Source organism: Sabethes cyaneus, chromosome 1 (assembly GCF_943734655.1).
Source record: "Sabethes cyaneus chromosome 1, idSabCyanKW18_F2, whole genome shotgun sequence".
NCBI classification, from domain to species: Eukaryota; Metazoa; Arthropoda; class Insecta; order Diptera; family Culicidae; genus Sabethes; species Sabethes cyaneus.
In genome coordinates this window covers 9,847,122-9,857,606 of record NC_071353.1, presented here as the reverse complement: position 1 = coordinate 9,857,606, position 10,485 = coordinate 9,847,122, and positions in this window count along the sequence as shown.

Genomic DNA, 10,485 nt, shown 5'->3' with positions numbered 1-10,485 from the left:
CTGTTGGCACCTATTGGTGTGGCCAAATCGCACCCAAAAAGACCTTGCACTGAATGGGAAATTTATTCTACTGACCCTTTCGGGTGACCCTGTGAAGCTCCAGCGATAACTATAGCAAACAACGACCGGCGGGTTTGGGTTTGAAATCGCCGGGAAGTACATACTTAAATATGTGCTGTTCTACAATAATGGCAAGAAAAGCAAAAGCGATGGAATGGAAATGAAACCTGAAATAATTCAAATTAACCCAGGCACATTTCGAATCGTCCGTCCCGTCAGTTCAGTCAGTCAGCATTGCGTGGCGTTTATTGGCGAAGAAATGTCCAACACCAAGCGCAAAGGTGACGGTCACACTCTGATGTCACAGCGCATTCGTTGGAAATTTATGCACAAGGATGTTCACAGTGCGCGCCGTCGCACTACTGACTGGGCTCGAAGGGATGGATGGATTGGTCTTCGTTTAGCTGTTGAACATACACTTACTGTGTATGTCGAAAAAATAAAAACCTGCCAATAATACCACGCCTTATAGGTACTAGTTTGAAGTAACGCCACTATTTACGAAGGTTTTTTAATAAAGTAAAGCGTAAAGTATTTAAATTTTTATTCTACCAGGTAGAAATTAGCCAAATTTGGCAAGGTTCTTCCTAAATTTTTTTTGTTCACATTTTGCGAATTTTGCACTTGTGCATTTTTTCAGTCAAGATGGAAGAGATTTAAAGAGAGACGCGTAAAAAAAATTTGTTCGCTCATTTGCAAAATTTCGTGTTTCGAGAAAAAGCTAAAGATTTGTAATTCAACCATCTCAAGAGTTTTGAAAATGGTTCAAGCACTGACGAACTGATATGACACATAGCAGAAAATCTTCTTACACATTCCGCTTGTACATTAATTCCCGTCGTACTAAGGAAAGCCCCTTAAATTATTATCATTTCTTGAACAGATTTAATGAATAATTCAATAGTTCTTGTACTGATTTGACTCAAGCACACTTACCTTCTGATCCATGCACTTCAATTTCCCTAAAACGGGATTATTATAAGCATTTTATCGAAATTATGTCTCTAACTTAATTTTTTAAATTCGTCGTACCGTTTTTAAATCCGTTCATCAAAATTTTCCTTAATCCGAACCAAAAATCACAACAATGTTCACGAAATGAGCGCGCATGTATTTGTGTAGGACGGCACGAAAAATGTCATTTTGCAAAAATTTCTGCTGACCATGCAAGGTTTTCTCCTGCATTTCATTGTATGAAAGACGAGAATTAAAACGATTTGTGACATTTTTTCTTCGTCGCACGACAAAAGGTAGGAAAAAACCGCATTTAAAAGCAAACCTGGAAAGGAACGAAACTATCATCACGAGATCTCACATGCTTCTTGATTTTATGGATTTCGCCAATATAATCAGAATCAAGGCCTTCGAAGCGGCCTTGGAAGCAGCTAGATTGGGTGAGTCCATTAACTGCTAATCCAAGCGAAATATCATGGTTATTGGCAGGGCAATTGTTCGCGTGGAGGTGGTGCTGGACGGAGAAGTATATGAAGCAGGTGAGGAATTTCTTATTTCGGTCGGGACATCCCGGTCACATGAAAATACAGTTGGATTTCGAATTTGGCATGGTTAGATTTTGGCATGCCTCGATTTTGGCAAGAAAAGTATTCGTTTTTGGCAACACAAGCTATTTCACTTACAAAAATATGCTTTAAATATCAACCAGTTTCTGCATACATGCTTAAAATGACCAAAAAATGATGCCCTCAGAATGTTCATGAAAAAAAGTTATTAGTAAAGTAAATTAGTAAAGAGGTTTCGAACAATAATATTTTTATTGCCGTAGGACTACGTCTTACCGCAGGGTGTCAATAACTTTTTTGCACCGGACAGCATTCTGTTCTGCTTTACAACTAAAATGTAGTAAATCGTGTTAGAAATAGCAAATAGATTGTTGTAATTACCGTCGAATCACGCTGATCAACACCGTCTGCAGGGCGCTCTCGCAGATTTTGTAACGACGTCTCTCCGCAACAGCAAGAGAATTCGTAATGCAGTATCAGGCGGGTTTTATGGGGGCCACTTTTACTGCGGACTAAATTTTCACTATCCGACTAATCCTCCAGAAGAAGCGAACCAGCCACAGGCTGAAAACCTCTCAAATACAGAATTTAAAAAATCCTCCAGAAATGTGGGAAGTACAATGTACCCACGCATCATATTTTCTTGGATTTCAGAGCAGCGCACGACACAGTCGAGCGCGAACAGCTATCTATACCTATAAAGAAGGATTTCTGTCTGTCTGTCTGTCTGTCTGTATGTTCCTTATAGAATCGAAAACTACTGAACCTATCGGCATGAAAATATGCATGTAGAGGTTTTTTGGGGCCAGGAAAGGTTTTAGTGATGGTTAGAAACCCCTCCCCCCACTAAGAGGGGGGGCTCCCATACAAATGAAACACAAATTTCTGCATAACTCGAGAATTAATCAAGCGAATGAAACCAAATTTGGCATGTGAAAGTTTTCTAGGGCATGAATATTTTCTATGGTGAATTAGAACCCCTCCCCACTTTAAGAGGGGGGGCTCCTATACAAATGAAATACAAATTTCCTCATAACTCGAGAACTAATCAAGCAAATAGAACCAAATTTGGCATGTGGAGGTTTCTGGAGGCAAAAATATTTTCTATGGTGAACTAGGACTCCTCCCAACTTTAAGAGGGGGTGCTTCTACACAAATGAAATACAAATTTCCTCATAATTCGAGAACTAATCAAGCAAATGGAACCAAATTTGACATGTAAGTGGTTTTGGACGCAAGATTTTTTTCTATGGTGAATTGAGACCCCTCTCTTCTTTAGAAAGCGAGTTATGGCCCATCTTCCCTTTAGGAGGGTGGGCTTCCATACAAATGAAATGGAAATTTCCTCTTATCTCGAGAACTAATCAATCAAATGGAACCAAATTTGGCATGTGGGAGTTTTAGATGGCAGAAATTTTTTCTATGGTGAATTACGACCCCTTCCCCTTTTAAGAGGGGAGCTCCCATACAAATGGAATTCAAATTTCCTTATAACTTGAGAACTAATCAAGCAAATGGAACCAAATTTGGCATGTGGGAGATTTTGGAGTCTTGAATTTATTTTACGATAGTTAGAGACCTCTCACCCCTGTGGTAGGGGGATGGACTCTCATACAAATAAAACAGAAATTTTTGCGAAACTCAAAAACTAATCGAACTCGAGAAATTCGAGACTCTTCCATAAAACATTAGTCAATACAAGACCACAAAAACTATCTATAGTAACACTAGATCATTCAGGACGAGACGGTCGCGAGTGTTGCCGGTGACCCGCCGTCGGAAGCGCCGTCCACTGGGGGGCTTGCAAAACTCGAGATTGTGACAAAGATCATCCGAGATTCATGATTATGTACAACATAGGTTAATTTGTGGCAATACGAAGTTTGTCGGGTCAGCTAGTAGCAGATAAACGAGAATGGTTTCCCGCACAAACTGACGCGGGGGCACGCTCGTGATATTTCGACTCGCGCAGAGAGTTGCGGCAAGGGGATAGAGTGTCCTGTATGTTATTCAGCATCGCAATTTACGGTGTGATCTGGCGAGCGGGCATTGAAATGAGAGCAGAGCCGTATCGTGACATTGTGGCACTCTTGGCGGAAGCCCAATTTGGCGCCTCCTCGTTAGTGTGTGTGTGTCAATGTTCTCTCCAGACTCCCCTTATCCAGTACTTCAAGCCTTATCCAATACTTCGCTGCCCTTAACCCATTCCCTCCCAGCGTTGCGAAAACGCAACGCACTTTCATTCGATTCTAGAGAAGACCCGGCTTAAGATATCAGCTTGGACCCTGAGAAACAAAGAAAGATTAGAAAAAAATCTATTCGACCTGTTTTTGCTCAAAGGTCAGATGTTACATGTAACATAATTACAGCTGTGACAAAACAACGGGTTTTGCTATTTTTCAGACAGTTAAGGAAAAATGCTCATAAAACTCGATTTTACCTCTATTAACGCCTGAGCTATCAATCAGTGTTAGTAAGAATCGGTTGCTTGCCAAAAAAACTTTGTTTCATAATTTTGATTATTTTTGTAATTTTAAGATAGGTTTAATGCTTTGCGTTGCGTAACGATATTCAAAATTTGCAACGGGAATGTTTGTTTTCGTTCGTTCGCTGCGGTGTTTCATTTGATGTCGTTGCTTTTTAGTAAACAAATGAATGTTAATCTTATCATTCGCTTATTTAAAATATTCCGGAAACATTATAAAAGTTTACATAACGTAGAATTCGCTGCTTCAAACACTGATGGCAGATGGAGAAGCCGTTGTGATGCTAGAGTAGATGCTCCGTTTGAGCTTCGTCCAAAAATTTCCTATTAGTTGCTGTTGGGGGACGTTGGAAGAGTTAGTGATCGTCGTTTATCTTCAGCCGGTTCTTCTCCTCCAGTAATCTTTTAAGATAATGGAGGCCAGGTCCGGCTAAAAGACCACATCCTTTACGCGATAATTCTTGATGAAGGTGGCAGCTTCCGTTAAGTACTTCGTACTGTATGTTCGTATCTTCTCGTACACCGTAAACCCCGAACAAAAGAACAGCGGTTTGAACATTCTCTTCTCGCTGATCGCCAGCCACAGAAAGATCTTCTTTGGGAATTTGGGGTGGTTGTTATACTTGACGTCATCACTTGCCTTCTTGGTGGCGGACGTAAAGTACTTGGTCCTCAGCCAGTCATTGCCATCGAACATTAAGAAGTTTTCGTCACCCATTACGACCACAACATTGTGCTTCACCGGAAAGACCAGCACCTTCAGCCGTACTCTGAGTGATTGCCTGCTACGCAAACACAGACAGTCTCGACTCCATTTTAGTCATGTACTTCTTCACGGTTTAGCCGGTTACTGCAAACTCCCGGCCCAAGGTGCGGGACCACCTTGCTCTCAGTCTCCATTTTCAGCTTCTGCTGCACGTTACAGTCGCGCAGCACTGTCGAGTGTCCGGAACCAGGCTTCCGGACTTTCGGCTTTCTCGCGGGAGCGGATGTTGGAAATGTCAGATTGTCTCTATTCAGCGAATACGAAGTACTTCACCATGTCCAATTTCTTCACTATGGTGTGCAGCTGGCAGTACGAACAAAGCATCAAGCGTAGTTGTTTGACCGTTTTCGCTAGGGCTGTTTCATGTAAATCAACTGATAACATGGCTTGAAAAATCGCTAAAATCAGTCCAGTTTTTTAATTGAATATGTTATTGCTAACGCTTTACTGCACACAGGCCCTTTTAAACGCCCCCATAAGCTAGCGCCATTGGCGAGGGCTAGTCTGATCAACCGCACGCTATGGCGCTAAATGAGAAGAACGATCTTCAGCAAAAGTAACTAACGCATAGCCTTCGACGTTTGCGCATCATTACTACAAACCTTGAGACGGCGGAGGCAATCTACGCCAGACTGAAAACGGAGGCTTGAAGGATTGGGTTACAAGTCAATGCGTCGAAAACCAAATATATGTCAGAAAGAGGCTCCAGAAAAAACAACGTGCTCCTCCCATGGTCAGAATTTCGCGAGTATACGTGGGCAATCTACTCTCGAGGTCAGCATACACTCAAGTCTTTTTTTACACGGTTTGTTTTTTTCAATTACTCAAGAACGGTGTAACTTAGGGACCATTTACAAACTACGTGACGAATGTCGGGCCCCTCCCAAATGTATTGAGAAATAAATGAATGGTCCCCAAGTTACCCCGTTCTTAATAATCGAAAAAACAAACCGTGTAAAAAAAGTACTTGAATGTATCGGCGGCAGACTCTGATCACATCGCGAGGAGTCAAGATCGATGAGTCTGCAGGGGTCGGTCCAGAACAATCTCCGAAGAGCAAAACGGATGAATCTGCGCTGCATTGATTCGATAAAGACCAGTGTTGGGCACCGCTAATTCGCTAATTCGCTAACCGACCAATCGAGAAACGCTAGTTATACTTTATAATTTATACTCAGACTAGCCGAAATGTTACTGGGCCATGATTCCAAATAAAATGCCGCTGTCTATTTTAAAATTAATAAACTGTAAAGCATTTTATCCATTGTAATAGGTTTTGATCTTAGGTAAATTAAGAAAAGCCATGTAATAAATGTAAATTACAAATAATTTGTACAGCGATAGATTACAATGCAAGTTATTGCGATATGTTTAAAAATAAACAGTAACTGTTAATTTGCAGTTTGCGATTAGTGATTAGCGAAATTTCCACGATTATCGAGCAAATTGTATCGGTTAGCGAATTAGCGAATTAGCGGTGCCCAACACTGATAAAGACACGTCTGATAGCATGTAGTCGAGAACTAAAAAAGAATTAAAAAAAAATTTAAAAAAAACGGCGAGCATGAAAATGTGACCCATACCTTTTATATGGATGATCTCAAGATCTATTCTGAATCAACAGAACGACTAGGAGTAGCAATCAAATTAGTTGAGAGAGTAAGCAGCGATATCGGTATGGAATTTGGGCTTGACAAATGCCGATCAGTACAGCTTCAAGCAGGGCGCTTGAATAGTTTTGATGGCTACGAGGTCTACGATGGGGAGATGATTAGGGATATGGTTCGTAGCGAATCGTACAAATACCTTGGTTTCAGGCAGCTCACCAGTATTCGCCACACCGACATCAAGATAGAGCTGCGGGATAAATTTTTATGTCGAGTGAACCATGTCCTAAAGTCTTTCCTCAACGCGGGGAATAAGGTACGAGCACTGAATACATTTGCCATTCCCTTGTTGACCTACAGTTTTGGAGTAGTGAAGTGGAGCAAAACTGACCTAGAAGATCTTTAAAGGAGGGTGCGGCGAGAATTCAAACAAGTGGGTATGCGCCACCCTCAAACGGCACTGGAGGGATTTACTTTACCACGAATAGAAGGGGGTATAGGAATAGTCAACATTCAAGCACTGTGCGTTGCTCAGGTGCGTCAGATGCGTGAATATTTCGTAGAATGCGCAACTCGACACGGAATATACCGATCTGTTTGTGCCGCTGATAGGGGCTACAACGCTTTACATCTGGTGCAACCAGACTACGACCTCAGATGCAATCTAATGTCGATGGAAGAGAAGATTGCATCTTGGAAGCAGAATGCAGTACGTGGTGCTCACCCTTACTGTGCAAACTGGAATCCATCCCATACAAAGAATCGCCCAAGACTCACTTGTCCAACCAACCGCAATCGACTGAGCTGTGGTCAGCAGTCAGCACTCAGCACTATGACCACGGTCGGAATCTAGACGATACCGATGGTTGCCGACACGATAATGAACCGAGCCGCTCAAACCGTCTGTTGCAGAGAGCATCACTGCGGAGATGCGTGATGCATATTCTGATGTTGGTCTAAGCGATATTCTATACGAATGGTACTCAACCCCCACACTTACCAATTGAACCGGCCTTATGTCGACAAGGTCGCGCCGAACTTATGGCTCTCACGTGGGGAACTCTCTTTAGTGGTCGAATCCAACATGATTCCATTCAAGACGGAATTATGCCGACGAGAAATTAAAGCCGGTATATCTGGCATCAGGATGTAGAGGATGTATGCCGAATGTGCCATCAACCACAAGAAACCATCGACCACATCATAACTGGCTGCCTACTACTAGCAAATGCAGCCTATACAGAACGCCACAACAACGTAGCAAAGATATTGCACCAGAAGTTGGCACTGCAATGTGGGTTATTGGAGGAAGATGTGCCAAATTTCCGCTACAAACCAGATCCCGTCTTAGAAAACGACCGTTTCAAGCTGTATTGGGACCGCACCATTCTGACGGACCTTTTTATTCACCACAACCGACCGGGCATTATGGTTTACGACAAGGGTAGACGAATAGTAACCATCATTGACGTCGCCATTTCACTGAGCCGTAATTTGGAGTCAACACACGGTCACAAAATTGTTAAGTATCGTCCGCTGGCAGTGGAGTTGAAAGAGTTGTGGAGATTAGAACAGGTCCCAAGGATAGTTCCGATAGTGCTTTCCGCAACCGGAGTGGTTCCGAAAGTATTGCTGGAAGACCTGAAGGTGTTGAGATTAGACTGAGAGCTAGCTGCGATGCAGAAATCAGCGCGATACTCAGAACATGTGCAATTGTCCGTCAGTTCCTGGGTCAAGACGACAGATATACTCCAGATTATAATGCTATGTAAAAAAATGTGCAGATCCACCGAGCCTAATCCCCCTTTGGCAACCGCCCGGGGTAGGTGAAATTTCGTGACTTTGTCGCGGGTGTAAAAAATCGGTTAAAAAAAAGGCTAGAGAGTATAATTTCCTGAAGAATGTAATAATTTCACTTTTGTCGGAGTTCTGCAGCATGGGGTTATCTGTGCACCATATTTCACAAAAATCGAAAGCTGCTTCTGTAGAAATGCAGCATCGGGCGGACTATCAATTTTATTATTATTTCAAAATTTTTCACTTCTCAGCGGTAACGCTGGAAACTTTCACCTACCCCGGGTTACCCGTTTTGCCAAAGGGGTTAGGCTCTGTGGTCTCATTCATCTTTTTATTTTTTTAATTTTTATATGTTTAATTGTTTGCTACGGTTGGATCAGTTATGGTGGCTCAGGAACTTCCGCACAATGTCGCAAGTTTCAAGAACCACCGCTTTTTGGATATTGTTCAAATTTTTTTGAAGCTCCAGCTCTTCCAAGGAACATTTTAGACTATAGGGGACTACTCCGGTGGCTGAGATGACCACCGGAACTATACGTATGCCCTCAAGTTGCCTCTGCTTTAACTCCTCAGCCAAGTCGTGGTACTTCGTTATTTTGGTCGAGAATGTTGACTGGACATTGCGATCCAGCGGTACAGCGATGCCTATGACGGTAAAGTGCTTCCTCCTTTTATCGCAGATCACAACGTCAGGACGATTGGCACGTATAAGGTCGTTCGTAATAATCTCACGATCCCCGTACAACTTTATGCAGCCATTTTCCATAACTTGGTTGGGCAGGTACTTACAGTAGGGTACGTAACAGTTTACCACGTTGTGTTTCAATGCGAGTTGTTGGTGTTGTCGGCGTTGGTGTCTTCTCCAACGACCGCAAGCATCTCCTGCCGAGTGGACGTAAACCGCGGGCAGTGAAAAATCACATGCTCCGCCGTTTCCTCGGCTACCGTGCAAACGGGGCAAAAGGGTGAATCTGCCCGCCCGCGCGTATGTAGATACTTCTTAAAGCATCCATGACCCGACAGAAACTGGGTAAGGAAAAAGTTTACCTCACCATGACCTCTGCCGATCCAGGACGATATGTTCTGGATCAGCCTATGGGTCCACCTACCATGGTCGGTGCGATCCCATTCCGCCTGCCAACGCCTAATAGAGTCCAGCCTAACTCTGTCCCTAGCGCCCCTGACGTTCCTCTGCCTATGGCACTCGATATCCTCACCTAGGAGTATGCATATTGGAATCATGGCTGCAATAACCCCAATCGCATCCAACGATATGGTACGGTAGCCGCACGCAACGCGCAATGCTAACAGCCTGAACACCTTGTTCAGGCATGCCTGATTGCGCTTACTCTCCAAAGCCGGGGCCCACGCCGGTGCACCGTATCGTAGCACCGACATGGCAACGCTGGCCATCAGGCGTCTCTTACTGCTGCTAGGACCGTAGCCGTTCGGCATGATCTTAGACAGAGCAGTGACCGCCGTTGACGCTTTACCACAAGCATAATCCACATGACTGGTGAAGTTCAGCCTGTTGTCTGTCATGACACCCAGGTACTTCACACTTCGTTTGGAGACAATCACCTGTCCCCCCACGATTATTTTTGCCTCTATGGCCGACTTTCGGTTGCTGACCATCACAGCTTCCGTCTTATGGTGGGCCAATCGCAGATTGACGCCCGCCATCCAGCCCTCTATTATGCTTATGGCGTCTGATGCCAGCATTTCCACTTCCTCCAGAAACTCGCCTACCACTGTAAGGACGATATCATCGGCGAAGCCAGTGATATCGACCCCAGTGGGTAGTTCGAGCCTCAGCACCCCATCGTACATGGCATTCCAAAGCGTGGGGCCGAGAATCGAACCCTGTGGAACACCCGCTGTCACTTTGTACCTCTTCGCCCCGTCCGCCGTGTCGTACACTAGCGTCCGGTTCTCGAAGTAACTCTTAAGCAACCTGCATAGATGATCCGGTACCCTCATCCTATGCAGCGCTACCGCAATTGCACCCCAGTTAGCGCTGTTAAAGGCGTTTTTGACATCGATTGTGACTATGGCACAATACCTGTCGCCTCGCCTTTTCCGTTTCATAGGCTTCTCGGCCCTCTCCACTACGGACTTTATGGCATCTACAGTGGACTTCCCCTTACGGAAGCCAAACTGCGTGTTTGCCAGTCCGACATCACTTTCCACTACAGGCGTCAGCCTGTTTAGGATTACCCGCTCTAGCAATTTGCCTAGCGTGTCCAATAG